Consider the following 18,867-nt stretch of genomic DNA (forward strand, 5'->3'; position numbering starts at 1 on the left):
TCAACGTGAGGTTGTTCCAAGAGTTTTCTATACTTGCAACTGTATTTATGCATGTTCCACATTTCTTGGCTTCTCATCTGATCTTACACCTTATATACTCTCTTTTGTTTTTGTCACATTCAGTTGCTATCTGATTTTTATCTACTTCTGGTTTGATTTCCATTTTCACTTGACACCGACATGCTTCTGCTAAACTAAGCAGGGAAGTCATTGTAGACTTATTCTCTTCATGTTTTAAAAGTTTCACTACATTGGGGTCTTGTGAAATGTATGCAGTCCCACGATTGCAGTAATCAGCACATGTAATCAATTTTGAGGAGGCAAATGCCTCCTTCAACATGGGAATATATAATCTTGATATACACTGATTCTTTTATAAATCATTTGATGGGCATGAAGCTTCTTTCTTGTTTTCCTCTCCAGTCCAACTGATCCAACATCTTTTGGGGTCAGTCAATCACTCCAAAACTGTAAGTTAGGACAGGAAGAGGAAATTACTTTATAGCTTGGACTTTGTTCCTAGATGTCTGTGCTGTTTTCAGTATTAATTTTAGTCTTCGAAAATAATCCTAAGTTTTATTACCATTTCTTCATGTTTTATTGTTGATCCTTCATCAATTCCCAAATATTTATGCATTCTCTCCTGCTGAAGTTCCTTTATATCACATTCCTGTTCCAGACTGATATTTTCTTGGTGTTGTAGCTTTCCTGCATTGAAGGTTGCTTTGGCACATTTATCAAGACCAAATGACATTCTTATATCATCTGAAAAAGCTTTGACCACTTGCAGTTGCTTTCAGTTCCTCCTGTGATGAACTATACAGTTTTAAACCATCCACAAAAAGAAGATGAGAAATCGTTTAACTTTGTTGTTTTCTGGGAGCCAAATTATAGCCATAACCTCATATGTTAAGCAGACAATGTAATAGGTTAAGGGCAAGACAAAAGGGCAACAGTGACAAAGAGTTACCTTGCGATATCCCCCCTTAGAATTTTTATCCCTGGAATAATAATTTGTCCTTTATCATGGTTTAACTGCAAAATGGTTTGTGATAGTTTCATGACTGCTATAATGTAATTGATCAGTGTAGGGTGTATCTTATACATTTTAATCACTCTTTTATCCATGAATGTGGGATACTGTCAAATGCTTTTTTTATCCATGCCATACTTAGAGTCTTCCCCTTTTTACAGTTCTCCATTATGACTTTATTTAACAACAAATGGTCCTTTGTTCCATATGACTTTCTGTTACCATTTTATTCTATTACCATGACTGAGTTTTCTTCCAGATGACTATAATCTCTGTCAGCATCAATTCCAGTGTATAGTTTATACATCGTTGGAAGGCAAGTTATTGGTCTATAGTTTTTAGGATAGCTTGTAGGTTCACTCTTAGGTAGAAGTATTGTTTTTCCTGTTGTTAACCAGGTTGGTGTCCTTTAGGGGTGCACATATAACTAGTTCTTAACATATGGCTAAATCTTCATGTAAAGTTGTTAATACTTTAAGCCAGAAGTTAGGTACTGCATCTGGGCATGGGGTTTTCCATTTAGGAGCTTTTCTTAACTTTATTTCATTCTGTCTGGTGGTTACTTCATTCCATTTCATATCATGTACATCTGAACGTCTTATTCTTTCTTTTACTTCTATCCATTTAGTATATTTGTTATGTTCCATAGGATCTTCACAAATATTTCTCCAAAATGTATCTATTTCTTCTTTTTGGTGGCATTTCAATTCCTTTTGCCTTGTTTCCCAGTTCTCTAAAAACCTTTTTTTTGGGTCATCAATAAATTGTTGATTTTGTACTTTTCCTTTATATTTATCTGCATATCTTCTAAGTTTTTCTTCCTGTGCTGATATTTTTAGTTTATTAATTTTGCAATAGTACACAATAGATCCTGATCTGTTCTGATACTGTGCATTGTTTTTATCACGTCTATCTTTATAAGTATTTTTGCTGATCCGTTCCTCTTCTGTACTCTTCCACTAGTGACACTTCTTGTCTTAATTGCTTTATAGTTTTCTCTATTCGATACTTTCATGATGGTAATCAATCTCTCCCCTTCCTTTCCCTCACTACCCTGTGTTCTTGTGGTAAAACAGTATCAGTTATTAATTTAGCAGCACAGTTCCTATTTATTTCTGTTATATTATATGAATATCTATGTACAGACCTAATCACTGTGTTCATTTGTTTTATCAAACTTCTAACTTTTGGAGTTTTATTGACTTTCTGTAGAATATTTCTTTCATTGATCTTAATATGTCTGTCCATCTCTATCAAATCAAGCAACTCTTCTCTTAGATAATATCCTTGTAAACTGAGGGCACATTCTTTGCCTTCATTTCCTGCAGGCATTATATAGAAAGTTCCAGAGCATCTTCCTGTGCCACATTCTCTTCAGTTTCATCCTGTGTCATCCATTGCTCTTTCATATGGAAACTCACTGGCCCATCACTCCACAACACTGACTGTGTCAGAATTCCCATGGTTTCCTGTCCCTTCCCTTGCTGTGTGCCTCCAACTGAACATTTGTACTGGTTTCCTCTGGAAGGCTCCAAAGTATTGTCATATGGCAACTGATCACGTTTCCACTCCACTGATTCTCCTTAATTTGGGGATCCATTGCTCTAGCCTGCTGTGATGCTATCAGAGTTAGATTTTTCTACACTAAATCCTTCACTTCACACATAATCCATAACCTCAGTTTCTATTTCTTGAACTTCTCCATACTAATCCTCTTTTCTACTTTTCCTCTTTGTTTTCTTATTTTTTGTATTGTAAAATGTTCCATATACAGATGCCTTTGGCTGCATTTCTCTTCAAATATCTTTTGTATTGATTAGTTTTGTTTTCTCCTTTGCATAAATATTGCACAATATTAAATCCATTTTTCTTTACTGTGTCCATATTTCTTCTTCAGATGCCTTCTGCTCCTCCTGTTTCTCCTGATATAACCCATGTAAGACTTTTTACACTAAATCCTTCACTTCACATGTATTCCACAAGTTCAACTTCTATTTTTTTAACTTCTACTTTACTAGTCTTCTGTTCGACATTCCCTCTTTGTGATCTTATTTTTGTATTGTGAAATTTTCCATATCTGCATGCCTTTGCCTGTATTTCTGTTCAAATATCTTTGGGCTGCTTTTTTGTATTGATTATTTTGGCTTTCTCCTTTGCATAAATATTGCACCGTATCAGATCTCTCTTTCTTTCCCATGTCCATATTTCTTTTTTATACCTTTCAAAAATCTCTAGATTTTGTTCTTTATATTTTTGCACTTCCTCAGTAGCTTCTTTTTCCAAACGGTCCAAGGTTTCTTAGTCTATATAATGTTTTTCATAAATCTGTTGTATTAAAGACCTCTAATTTCTCTCTTAATCTTTGTTGTATATCTTCTGCCTGGAATTTCTGAGCTTCTTGCATAATAGTAGCAATCCATAACTTCTTTCTTATCCAAAATCCTCCACTCTATCATCTTTATGGCTCCTTCTTGGCCTATCAGTTTTTGTGTTTTTTGTGGACTACTACTTCCTTCTACAGCAGAGGGCCATCTTCCCCTGAGCCTGGCCTACCCCATTGTATGAATATTTCCATATCTTGAGGATTCTACACTGTTATTTTTACCAATTCTGGTACCAGGGTGCCTATCAGGACTGGACACTTTTTTATCCTGGGTCTTGTGGGCCCAGCTATCTTTTTTTTTATTTTTTAACCTACTTTTGTCCATGATATATGCTATATAAAATACAGTCTATGTATCAGTGTCATCTTGGTGAGATTTTGTGAAAAACAGTGTCCACTTCATGAAGGTACTCGCCAAGACATGAGGATGAATTCAATTCCAGCAATACTACTCTCCCTTGCTTGCTGATTTGTTTTTCATCACTCCATTTGGACCCCTATGTGTACGTGTGCCTATGACTTAAGTGATAATTTAATAAAGGTGTTTAAAAAAATAAATAAAGGTTAGTATACTGACTTAAAAATAAATAAAGGGTGGTATACTGACTGACTTCAAGCAGCACCACTCAGTGCTGGAGACATGAAGCTCAGGTGTTGTAAGACTGTTATATATACTGGTGACATTCTGAGGCACTGAACAGGTTGAACAATTTTCACATTATCACTGAAAAAGGATATATGTTTCACCCGGCACCAAACATATACTGTTGTTACCATGCCCCTGAAGCTCATTATTCAGGTTCTGCACTTCTCACGGCTTATGAAACAATTTCCTTACATATGGTTATTAAAATATTACAAATCCAAGGATCCCTTTAGACATTTTATATTTGGAATCAAAGTAGATCCTGTTTAAAAATCAACTTTACCTTTAGAACTTTCCTGCACCCACATACCTCTCAACTGTCCAGTTTTTGCAGAATGTCCAGATTTTTGTCTCATATTTTTGATCTGTTTGTCATAAAATTTCTGGTTTTCTGGCAAATCGCATTATGATCTGAGGATTGAAGTCACTAAATAATGGCATACATTTGAGTTTCAGACTTCAAATCCTTCAGAAAATATATGTTAACACAAAACCTGTTACTCTAGCAAGTTACTAAGTTTATAAGAGCAATATTTGCAATCTGTCCCTTTTTTATGATCATTTTATGATCATTCATCCCCCATTTTGTCAGACTTTGTCCAGATTTCCTGCAATAAGAGGTGGAGAGGTTTGTGCACCAAGACCAATCAATAATCTGGAAAATTCGAAATATATACTAATTAGCCTAGTTCTAGGCGTTGGTAAGAGTTACTGTTTCAGAACCAGAAGAAACACAATAAAACAGACTAATCAGATTGTTAATAATTTCTGATGCAAGTCTGTCAAGAACTATATTTTTGTTCCTTCACAAACGTCTTGTGATTATATGCATAGAACTTTATTTATCTTACTTGTATGAACTGTTACAGTTTTAAGAACTAAGTACAAAAAAAAGCTAATTCCCAGGTATATGTCCTAACCTTGTAAACTTAGCCCTAGAGGAGCAGATAGCTGAAGATATGGCCTTTTCCATTAGTAAATCCATGCTAGTGAATTCAAAAACAACCTATTAGTCCATCACACTTCATGTCAACGCCAACCTTCACTTACATACAAGGACTGTAATTACTATTTTTCTGGATAAGTATTACAGTTCCTGTCATTCAGGAACTGTAAGTAAGGAACCCACAAGTTCTTCTAAACGGTTAAGTGGTTCTTTGTTCTTCATATTATGTCTCCGAGCAGCTCCCCCACTCCCCGTTATCTGAAGCCCCTAGTATCTTACTGACTCCTTTAATACACACCTGTTTGTAACTATTGTGCACCCAAGTCTGGTTGACTGCAGCTCTAGGGTAGAAGAGCTGCATAAGTTATGAAGAACAGAGTATGAAAGCCATTAACAAGTCAAGAACAGTGTTGATGTTATTCCCATTGGAAAAGAAGAAAACAATACCTGTGTTATGTTAACCCTCTCAAACTCACTAAGTGAATTCAGTTTAGACAGTTGACTTAGATTATTCCTTCTCATCCCTGTTTTTGTCTTAATACAATGATCATTTTGCCCTTCAATTCCACAACTGTCACACCCATCTGATCAGTTCTTTTCAAATGTTTAATGGAATTCATCCATTTAATATCTCCTTAAGCTCTTTATTTATCCATGTTTTACCCATTTTACACATTCATATATCTGTCATGCACTTTATTTTAATGCTTACAAGGTTTAAGATTTCATCCTATTGCATTCTTCTTCCACTTCAACTCCATCACACTGTCATGACTGGCTATTTCAGCCTGTTGTACATTTGCCATATTTAATCCCTTGAGCTCTGCATGTGTAAACTGTATGGCAAAGTTACCTATTATTGGTCATTTGAGTACACTCTGCTTATAGCTTCTACCACTGGTCATCACTCTCTATATAAACCTGCCATTATATAAATAGCAGAATTAACCCAGCAAATATATATATATATATATATATATATATATATATATATATATATATATATAAAGAAAAATCCCAATAAGGCAAGCTAATAAAATCCCAACAGCAATCAGAATGAAAACTCCCAACCTGGAAGGTAAACGCTGTCAGCAAATGATGTAAAAAGTCTTTTATTGCAAAATAGAACCAGAAGTAAGTGCTTTCACGGTCAAACAAACCACTTCATTAGACATAGTTACAATAAAAAACAACATAGCATCCTTATATACAAACTCGGCTGTTGGGGAGTTTGTATATAAGGATGCTGTGTTTTTTATTGTAACTATGTCTGATGAAGCAGTTTGTTTGACCGCGAAAGCATTTACTTCTGTTTCTATTTTTCAATAAAAGACTTTTTACATCATTTGCAGTCAGAGTTTACCTTCCAGGTTTGCTTCCCTCAAGCATATGCCAGGGTCAGAAACTTATATTCCATCTGATAGCTGCACTTATTGCTAATGGGAGTATACTGTCCTAGCATATAATCTGTAACGTTTCTTTTTTTTTCTTTTTTGGGGAGGGTTTTTTTTTTCTTGCGTGAGATGACCATTGGTTGACCTCTCAACCCATGAGTCCTCTCCTTCCCCTTAAAACATTGACAGCAAAGAAGAGAGTAGGGGCCTCCAGGTTTCTTACTGGAGCTGAGACTGCCATTAGTGGCCAGACAGCAGGCATTGACTGTAACTGGCAGCTGATGGTACCATGCACGGTGGCAAAATTGCTTTTTTTTTATAATCACTACCCTTTTCCCATCAAGCTGACAACATCCAATAAGGTAGGACAATTCAAGAGGTGTGCTCTTTAAGAAAGTATCTCCCCAGAGCTCAAAGACATTTATGTCTCCACAGCCCACTCATTTCCTTCCCAAACTGGCAATCTTCCCCTAATCATGGCCTCTACCAAGTCTTTGAGGGATCTACTCATCTCACACCCTCTCCCAAGATGGGCCTACTAATCATCCCCACCAGCCTATTAGGCGTTCAAGCTGCTAATCAAACTCCAATCACTAGGCTCATAGTCAAGCCTTCGTCCCTCTAAGCCACTGGGCTTGCACAAGTTTCTATGAAAAAGAAAAAGTAGAATCCGGTCTGGAAGCAAAAGTACACATTTTAATGAATAATCCAAAGTACAATAAGTAAAAAAAACAGTGAAGCCACAGCAACGGCCCACCAAATTCTTTCCCTGGGAAAAAATTTGATGACCTGCACCTTCGCTGTTTTCAGCATTTGACATTACGGGTTCGATATAATAACATTTGATGTTAGAGAACTTCAGTGTTATGATACAGACCTGCTCCCCCCCCCATCATTATTTTTTTAAAGTATCTAAAACAATGAATTTAAACTGGTGTGTGGGGTTTAAGCAAATGTGTTTTGCTTAAGCATTATTTTCAACTTTGTCTCTAATAGCTCTGAGATGTTCACCCATCCTTTCTTTCAATTTCCTTTCTGTTTTCCCCACATAAAATGACACACAATGGGTACACATAGCACAATAAACAATCTTTTTGGAAAAACGACAAAATCTACCCATGATCTTTATATATTGCCCATTTATAAGAACCCCACAGTTTCTAAAATAAGGTTACAAAATTTACTTCGACCACATTTATACATGTAGCCTTGACAGTTGTTAAAAGTAGTCTCAAAACATTTCTTGAGGTTGTAACCTTTTTTGTACACAATGGGGGTGTGTGTATCTAATTTATTCCTGAGCGAAGTATCATTCAACAAAAAAGCCCAATTTTTCTCTAAAATAGATCTAATAGCAGAGCTATCGGAATTAAAGGTGGTAACAAAACTACACTTAAAATTCCGATTAATAGTATTATTGTTATTAGTGGAAGTAACCGGATTGTTCTCTGCGTTAGGTATTGTTGAATGTTCATTATCATTATTGCTTGGAATACAAATATCCGGGTTCGTTTCTTGCACAATCATTTCATTTGTTAACAAGGGTTTAAAGTGACCGACACGTCTTAGTGCGAACCTCCTGTATAACATCATCCACCAAAGGAATTGGGTAACCTCTGTGTAAAAACATGGATTTTAGAAGTTCACATTCAGATATGAAGTCATCCCATTTAGTGACCATTCCAGCTGCCCTCACGAATTGTCCCTTTAGGCCTCCACACGGAGAACGCATAGCTACTATAATGGTTCTACAATGCAATTATTTGAGGTATATTTAGCTTATTTATATGACTACACCTTTTATACATGTTTCAGCCTTGTGTGTCTAGGTGGGGGGGGGGTGTTGTTGCTGTCTTTTTGCTGACATCAGGTTTTTTGTGAAATGGACCAATAGTATTGAAAGGAGGAATTCCTAATGGTTTTAACAGAAGGAAGTGATGTTTCTTATTGTCAGATGAAGTTTGTCAGTGCAACAAATGAAAGCACTTACCTGGATTATTGCTTTTTATTTATTGTACTTTGGATTATTCATTAAAAGGTGTACTTTTGCTGCCATACCAGATTCTACTTTTTCTTTTTCATTTTACTTGGTTTTGTGTGCCTCTTATTGCAAGTTTGGTTCGTGCTGTGAGCATCATGGAACAGGCTTTGGCGGAGACAAATGAAACACAAAATAATGTACTTGGAGATTTAAGTAATCTTATTCAACGTCTAACTGATAGACTTGATGCTTTAGAACAGTGTTCTTTATCGCAACTTCCATCTACATCCCCCCACCCTACTCCACCACATGAAGCAAGTAATACCATTCAAGGTGGTCAGTTTACCTAGAGAACAACGCACAAATGCTCTTTCAAATTCTGCACAGCGGAGATCGCTGACAGCGTGGCTCAATAATACAAGTGGATTTACACAAGTAAATACCCTTTCACAAGGTACACAAAAATAATTTCAGGACAAACTGTCCAATTTGGATTATGTGTTAATGAAAATAAAAAGTCTGCAAATGGACAACATTTACATTGGTGAATGTTTAAGGAAGAATTTAGTGCCTAAAGGGATACGCGTTTGACGTTTTCCTACTGGATTAATACCTAATTCAAACTTACATAATGAACTGTTGAAATTATTTGACAAATTTGGTGCTGATTATATGACATTAGTTATTAATGATAATTGCAAACCATTGAAGTTCTAACAAAAAATCTGATGAATTGGATAAATTAGTGAAACAAGATTCAGGGTTTAATCTCAACAACTTTGACTATGAGAGAGTTTTTAAATCCATAGATGAGAAAATGAATATAATTAAAGAAAGGAAAAGCAAAAAAATTGAACATGATGTATTTGCATAACAGAACAACAATGCATATCCCCCATCCTCAAAATCACAGCAATGGGGTTCAAAATTGACTGATAACTCTACTCTAGTCAATCAAAATGAGGGCCAAGCTTATAACAACAGGAATGAAGTGACTGATAACAATGAAAATTTTTTTTAGACATGGACATGTATCCCCCCTTGAGGAGATCAGAAAGGATACAACAACAGAAACAAAATCAGTTCAATCCCCAAGCTGGGAACAGCTGGCCAGTCAGAGGCGAACAACAATGGAACGGGTCCTACACGATCAGGGGGAGGGGCAACAACTACAGGGGACCATGGCGAGGTTGCAGACAATGAACCCTAACATTCATCCTGAACTTAAAATTTTGACTAATAGAGCAAATGATTTTACTGTGTATAATTACTCTTGTTTAGAATTTGATACATCTATTTGTGATTTGTTATCAAGGGGGTTAACATTTGTCTCTAATCAGAACATGAATCTAGTTCAAACTATTAATGATTTAAAATTATTTGTGCGTAAACTTAATTTGTCTTTTCTATTTCAGCCTAACATGCAACTGATCAATCCATTCTATGTTTCTAGTACATATAACCCACCACTACACCCCAATTTATTAGTTTTTGAAAAAAATGTGTGAATTGGACCTCTGAAATATAAACAAACATTCAAAAGGAGGTACAATCTAACTAGAACTGAGAACAATGACTTAAAAATGTTAATGAATTCTAAATATATCAGGTTAATAAAACCTGACAAGGGGGGGTGGCATAGTTATTTTTAATAAAAGTGACTATTTACATAACATGGAATCAATTTTAACTAGTCATACTTATAGCCTAAGTTCCATAAATGAAATGAATGGAGCACATAGGCGTATAAGGGGAATTTTATATGATCTTTTTATTGAGAGTGGTATCAACATGGATGAGTTAAATTACATGACAGTATTACATCCCAGGACACCTGTCCTGCTTGGAGTCCCTAAAATCCACAAGAATATTACCAAACCACCCACGAGACCCATTGTCGATGCACGAGGTTCGATAACTAATCCTATAGCCAAATATTTGGACGGAAAATTAAAACAGTTTGTTATGGCAGAATCCCAATTATGCAAAGACTCTTGGGACTTTTTAACTGGAATAAAACAAGCCCAATTTGAAAAAACAGATACATTAATTACTGTGGATGTAAAGGATTTATATTCTGTCATACCACATGGGATTGGTACCGAATGGGTAAATAATTTCCTGACTAAAAGAGGCTTCACACAAAGTAAAATCAATCTGTATGAACAACTGCTTGACATTGTACTCAAAAACAACTTTATAATGTTCAACGGTAAATTATTCTTACAGAATGAGGGAGTAGCTATGGGTTCTCCGTGTGGAGGCCTATACGCAAATATAGTCATGTGTGTATGGGAAGAACAATACATTTTTCCATCTACATTTTTTCAGCATTGTAAGATATACCTATGCATTTTAGATGATATATTTATTTTGTGGAATGGTGGAAGTACATTAATTGATGACTTTGTGAATTATATTAATCAAACTACTTCCTTTTTAAAATTTACAGCTGTTAAGGATTTTAACCAGATTTCTTACTTAGATGTTCTATTGAGAAAAGATTACTTAACTAATTCCTTTATTTCAAAAATTTTCCGCAAGGAAACCTACAGCAATAGCAGTGGAGGAGCTATGCACAAAACCACAAAAACTAACTTTAATTAAATACGCTGCCCTGGGTGGCAAACCATCATTATGAAAGTCCAATCAAGACAAAAATAAGTGTAGAAGAATAAAAATATTTCAATGCATTGGCTGCATGACAGCTTACTTAATATCTAGATGGAAACAAAAGGTTGTGAGGCATGAAAATAAATTACTTTTTAAATACATTACTGGAATGCCAGTCAAAATCAAGTATAAGAAAAACCAGAAGCACTCAACTCAAACCACTTCTCCTTGCACTGCAGTCCTAATTATAATATATTCAGCTTTATTAAAGTACCAAGTAGCATGCTGAAAGTAGAAATCTATGTGATGAAATGTTTCTTATCCAAAAAGACCTGCTGCCTAACAACTTGTTTCATGGGGAAAACATGATAAAAGTAAAAATGAAAAAAAAACAAGAAACAAGCTCAAGATACATTGCTTAAAGGATTACTGTACAGGTTATGGACCACACATGATTGGCATTCTGTTTAGTTTACGGGTAAAGTCTGTAGAGATGACTGGAAGTCTCCAACAAGTGTAATGAGCTTTTAAAATAATGGAATCCTGTCCTTTAATACCCAAGGCTTATACATTATCTAGTCAAGTATTCTCTGCATGGCAACAACAGAAAGGCTTTCAATGTTGGCAATTCTTTAACAGTATGCTTATTAAAGCTTACTTGCATCTTATGATCTCAGACAAGCTTACCTTATGGTCATTAAAGCATTGCTACTTAAAACACAGAGCAACAGGCACTTTGAGTAATAAGCATAAATCAACAGTACAAAAATATGACAGAAACCAGACCATTCTGCAAAATCAAGGACAGATGAAAAGCCACTGTAGTACTTATGCAGTGTGTCCTCCCCATCCAAGGTAGATACAACTACTTCTTGCCTTGCTTGGACACATCCAGAGTCACTACATGGGGCATGTCACAATTTGAAATCTCTCTGGCTGACTGTGATGGCCCTGACACATTTGTCATACCTCTCAACCTCAAGAGCAAGAAATCTGGACAAAGCCATACACAGAAGTGGGACAAAGGCCCAACAATAAGGACAATTTTTAAATATTGCTCTAATAAACTTAGAAAGATAATAGAATAGGTCTTGCATTAGTATGAATTTTCTGAAGGGTATAAAATCTGAAACTCAAATGTCTGTCATTTTCTAACTTCAGTCTTTAGTGATTTGTCACTAATTTGCCAAAAAACACAATTTTATGAAAAATGGACCAAACATGTGATGCAAAAATATAAAATAGACACACAATACAGCTGCTACCTGTCAAAGAAGGGACACTTTAATATTAGTACTGCTACCTTGAGCAGCTGACAAAATATAAAAGAATCTACATGCATTTCAAGTAATCTAGAACTTTGATTATTACAGTTATTTCTTAATTGTAAACCCTCCATGTTTTCTTCCAAAATTGCTATTTTTGGAGGGATTATTAGGGGAAGAGCAACATTTTGAGCCAAAAATTGGGGACAGTTGAGAGGTTGGCTATGCCTAATTCTATAAAGCAATTTATTTGCATGTACCTCTCAACCTGTTAATGCAGTAAATCTGAACAAGGCCAAATATATTGGGGGCACATATAAACAGTACTAAAAATTGCTCTTGTATAAATTGAGACAGTTGATAGAACAGCTCTTACTTTAACATGCATTTTTCTGAAGGTTATGAAGTCTGAAACTTATTATTGAGTGACTTCTGGCAAATCATTTAGGAATTAAAACTACAAATTTTATGAACAACAAACCAAAAATAAGAAGTAAAAATCTATTAATTCTTTGAAAATCTGGACAGTTGGGAGGTATAGTTCAGCTGGGCCTGTCTGGGTTTGCTGCCATTCCCCCCCTGACAAAATAATGGTTGAATGGAGCCTCTGCAGCCATTCCAATGAACCATTATACTTGGCTATTTCACTCCATTTACCATAAACACTAATGTGCATACAGCTTTACTTCTATGATGAGTTGGACTTCATTTGAAAGTTTTATTTTGTATTTTACAGCACAAACACTGTCATCTGTTAAATAAAGCAATGCAGTCTCACAATGAAAACTTAGCATTAAAACTTCTCTGCCCTTGAAACTCACATTCATTGAAACAGCATTGAAACCCACATTCAAAGAAAATACATTTTGCCAGTGGCAGATAAAGATTAATTTTTGCATATGAAACATACATGTGCTCTTTGATACACCTTCCTCATTGTACTAAAATTATATTCCTTGTACAATACAGTACACTTGTTAGAGGGTGTATTAAATTTGTTTTGAACATTTTTCCAGTAAGCAATGAAACAAACCATATGCACCCATAATGGCAAAATTGCCCAGTTGAGAACATTTATCATAAAAAGTCTACTCAGACTTCCACAGTCCACCATTATTAGTAAATATACACAATTCTACAGTCCACCATTATTAGTAAATATGCACAATTCCACAGTCCACCATTATTAGTAAATATGCACAATTCTACAGTCCACCATTATCAGTAAATATGCACAATTCTACAGTCCACCTTTATCAGTAAATATGCACAATTCTACAGTCCATTATCAGTAAATATGCACAATCTCTGAAGTAAGTCATCTAAATAATTCCACATTAAAGAAATCTGTAACTAATGAAGCGGTTGCTGCTAGCAATCACCTTTATATTTCATGGTTTCATCGAAAAATAAAGTGTCTGTTGCCTCAGGAATAAATTGCCTATATTACATTAAAAATGATAAGCTAGTAATAATATTGCAAGAGGAAATGGATGGCAAACTGATAACGAACTCATAGTTAGTATCTTCACCAAGGAGAACATTCTCAGTACAGCAGCATCCACCCCTTGTGGGAGTAGAACCCACAGCCTTCTGCATCAAAAGTAAGTACACAACCTGTTGTGCTATAGTATTAACTAGGCAAAGCACTAAACTTCTATTCCCCTGCAGTGTAAAATCTACTCAATACTCAACTGCATCTCAACTTCGCAGCTCAAGAAAACTAAAAGCCAAAATGTATTAAAAACAGGGACACATTAAACATTGCTTGTATAATCTTGGAAAGTTGCTAGAATAAAATGTTGTGTTGCCACCATATATTTTACTGCCAAGGTCCCGAGCAAAAAACAGTCAGAGTAACATACCATACATCAGCTGCTTTGTAAAGAGAGGAAGACTGAAACTTAAATGGCTATCATTTAGTGAATTCAGTTCTCACCATAGCTGTCAACCTCTTAGTACAAAACACCTGGACAAACCCAGTAATGAGGGAATACAGCCCTCAAACATATTCAGTGAATTCAGTTCTTGCCATAGCTGTCAACCTTAGCACAAAAACCTGGACAAAGCCAATAATGGGGGAATACAGTCCCAAAAATAGGGACAAATTTAAAATATTCATCTTATAAACTTAGAAAATTGCTAAAAAAAAGGTTGTGCTACTATGTATTGTGAAGAACATGAAGTTTGAAATTTAAATGCCGGTCAATTTTACTGCGGACAGAACAAAAACAATTTTCAGCAGAGGATTAATACTGCAGACACGTCTTTGTAAAATGGCAGGGCACCAGAGCAAATCCACACAAATACAAGGAGGAGATGCAGACAGAAGCCACCCCAACCAAGAATCAAACCAGAAAACCTATAGCTGTGAGGCAACAATACTACCACTGCACCATCAATTATGCAAGGATTTAAACATTCAGAAACCTGAAGTCTGAAATTCAAATGCCTGTCAATTTTACTGCGGACAGAACAAAAACAATTTTCAGCAGAGACGCAGGGATTAAAACTGCAGGCACATCTTTGTAAAATGGCAGGGCACCAGAGCAAATCCACACAAACACAGGGAAGAGATGCAGACTCCACACAGAAGCCACCCCAACCAAGAATCAAACCAGAAAACCTATAGCTGTGAGGCAACAATACTACCACTGCACCATTAGTTATGCAAGGAATTAAACCTTCAGAAACCTGAAGTCTGAAATTCAAATGCCTGTCAATTTTACTGCGGACAGAACAAAAACAATTTTCAGCAGAGGGATTAAAACTGCAGACACGTCTTTGTAAAACGGCAGGGCACCAGAGCAAATCCACACAAACACAGAGAGGAGATGCAGACTCCACACAGAAGCCACCCCAACCAAGAATCAAACCAGAAAACCTATAGCTGTGAGGCAGCAATACTACCACTGCACCATCAATTATGCAAAAAATTAAACATTCAGAAACCTGAAGTCTGAAATTCAAATGCCTGTCAATTTTACTGCGGACAGAACAAAAGCAATTTTCAGCAGAGACGCAGGGATTAAAACTGCAGACACGTCTTTGTAAAACGGCAGGGCACCAGAGCAAATCCACACAAACACACGGAGGAGATGCAGACTCCACACAGAAGCCACCCCAACCAAGAATCAAACCAGAAAACCTATAGCTGTGAGGCAACAATACGACCACTACACCATCAATTATGCAAGGAACTGAACATTCAGAAACCTGAAGTCTGAAATTCAAATGCCTGTCAATTTTACTGCGGACAGAACAAAAACAATTTTCAGCAGAGACGCAGGGATTAATACTGCAGACACGTCTTTGTAAACTGGCAGGGCACCAGAGCAAATTCACACAAACACAGGGAGGAGATGCAGACTCCACACAGAAGCCACCCCAACCAAGAATCAAACCAGAAAACCTATAGCTGTGAGGTAACAATACTACCACTGCACCATCAAATATGCAATGATTTAAACATTCAGAAACCCTTAAGTCTGAAATTCAAATGCCTGTCAATTTTATTTAACATTTTTTAATCAGGACAGTCTGACTTGGAACAAATAAACAATTTTCAGCAGAGGCCCAGGAAGAAATAATGCAGACATGTCTTTGTAACATGGGAGGACACAAAAGCAAACCCACACAAACACAGGGAGAAGATACAAACCCCACAAAGAAGGAACCCCAGCCAAGAATCAAACCTGAGAACCTACCGCTGTGAGCCAACAATGCTACTACTACACCATCAAATATCAAGCACTGCAACATTTACAAACCACAGATATTATGAGGAACAGATCAGATCGAATATGAGGCAAAAATCTGCAATTTTTTTACAAATGGTGGTGGGTAGGGAACTCAAGTCTTTAACACCTGCATACAGGGTACAGGGTTCAAGCCTGAGGTATTCCCTACCACACCACCATGAGCACCTGGGGCATTTTCACACACACACACACACCCCCCCATTGTAAAGCATAAGCACCATACACTTACAATCCAGTATAAACATCAAAGCACCATACACACACAATCCAGTATAAACATCAAAGCACCATACACACACAATCCAGTGTAAACATTGTAAAATAAAAGTAAAAAGCACCATACACTTACCTGAATATATGCAGCTACGCAGCTAACGCATCCTTATACTCCAAAGACCGATCCCAAGCAAAGCCCGATGAGATCCCAAAGCTCCTTCCCAACAATGAGACTGTCCTGACTGCTGCTCTTGCAGTTAATCCTAGCGAGTCTGTGCACTTTAAAAGTGCACAGACATCTCCTATGGGGACTGCCTTGAGCATGACTGACAGTAGTCGGGACTACTTCTGTGAAATTTCAAAAAATATTTTTCTATTTTTATTTTGAGGGGCTGCAGTCCCCTGAGCAATAGTTTCTTACACTATGAAAGCTGCCATCCACAAACACAGAAACGAGCTGTCCTAAAGGGACAATTCATGAGGGCAGCTAGAATGGTCACTAAATGGGATGACTTCATATCTGAATGTGAACTTCTAAAAATCATGTTTTTACACAGAGGTTACCCAATTCCTTTGGTGGATGATGTTATACAGGAGGTTCGCACTAAGAAGTGTTGGTCACTTTAAACCCTTGTTAACAAATGAAATGATTGTGCAAGAAACAAACCCGGATATTTTTATTCCAAGCAATAATGATAATGAACATTCAACAATACCTAACGCAGAGAACAATCAGATTACTTCCACTAATAACAATAATACTATTAATCGAAATTTTAAGTGTAGTTTTGTTACCACCTTTAATTCCGATAGCTCTGCTATTAGATCTATTTTAGAGAAAAATTGGGCTTTTTTGTTGAATGATACTTCGCTTAGGAACAAATTAGATACACATCCCCCCATTGTATACAAAAAAGGTTACAACCTCAAGAAATGTTTTGAGACTACTTTTAACAACTGACAAGGCTACATGTATAAATGTGGTCAAAGTAAATTGTGTAACCTTATTTTAGAAATTGTGGGGTTCTTATAAATGGGCAATATATAAAGATCATGGGTAGATTTTGTCGTTTTTCCAAAAAGATTGTTTATTGTGCTATGTGTACCCATTGTGTGTCATTTTATGTGGGGAAAACAGAAAGGAAATTGAAAGAGAAGATGGGTGAACATCTCAGAGCTATTAGAGGCAAAGTTGAAAATAATGCTTTAGCAAAACATATTTGCTTAAACCCCACACACCAGTTTAAATTCATTGTTTTAGATACTTTAAAAAACAATGATGGGGGGAGTATGGCCAGCCTATTTAGAAAAAATGGAATTATGCTGGCAAATTCGCCTGTGCGCACATTTTTGGCCAGGCCTGAATGAGTCTCTTTCCCTTAACAGCATATTAAAACTAAAATCTCTGGAGCGATAATTTATTTTATTATTTACCCTTCCACCATTAATATTTATAATGGCTATTTTACTTTATTATAGTTATTATTATTATATATTTTTTTATTAATAGTATTATACTTTATATCATTCACCATATTTGAATCTCACAATATTTACACATAATATATATACATTTATACATCACTAAACAATGTATGTGTTGAGCATATTATGGTTATAATTTTTCATTACTTTAGGTTCATTTTATATTTATAATTATTTACACAGGTATTACACGTACTCTCAGCATTTGGGTTGTTTATTATAATTATATTTACATTTTTAAGGCTTTACATTTTTAAGGCTCTATAATAGTTCTACAATGTAATTATATGAGGTATATTTAGCTTATTTATATGACTACACATTTTATATATGTTTCAGCCTTGTGTGTCTAGCTGGGGGGGGGGGGGGCGATTTTGCTGTCTTTTTGCTGACATCAATTTTTTTTGCGAAATGGACCAATAGTATTAAAAAGAGGGAATTTCATATGATTTTAACAGAAGGAAGTGATGCTTCTTATTTTCAGATGAAGTTTGTCAGTGCAACAAACGAAAGCGCTTACCTGGATTATTGCTTTTTACTTATTGTACTCTGGATTATTCATTAAAAGGTGTACTTTTGCTGCCAGACCGGATTCTACTTTCTCTTTTTCAGTTTACTTGGTTTTGTGTGGCTCTTATTGCAAGTTTGGCACAAGTTTATAATTTCTGAGTTATATTTGATTTTTGCATAAAGGTGTTGATTTGGAATCACTACAGAATACCAAAATTCCACAACCCCAAAATTCTGAATCCCAAGGACCAGAATCTCGAGATTGCGGAATCTCAAACATAGTGAATGGGGATTGCCGTACAGTGCGGAACAGGAACTTTGCCATTCACTCCACTGTAGTGCGATCTCGGAGTTGGTATATTTAAATTGCAGAGGGTGCAAGGGGGCTTTCCCCCCTGCATACACGTTAGAATAGTTTGTTGTATGTTTTACTTTTTTTTTTTTAAGTTTCGAGATTCCGCAATTTCAAGATTCTGGTCCTCGGGATTCAGCTTCTCGGGATTGTGGAATTTCGGTATTCTGTAGTGATTCCATTGATTTAGCTGTCTGAGGTGCATTCCCATATTGGATATTGTAATACAATTCCCTAGACTTGAAGTATGCCAGGCTGATATCTCTGCTGAATCAGAGCGAC

This window comes from Protopterus annectens, chromosome 4.part1, assembly GCF_019279795.1.
Source record: "Protopterus annectens isolate FY-2018-M chromosome 4.part1, PAN1.0, whole genome shotgun sequence".
NCBI classification, from domain to species: Eukaryota; Metazoa; Chordata; order Ceratodontiformes; family Protopteridae; genus Protopterus; species Protopterus annectens.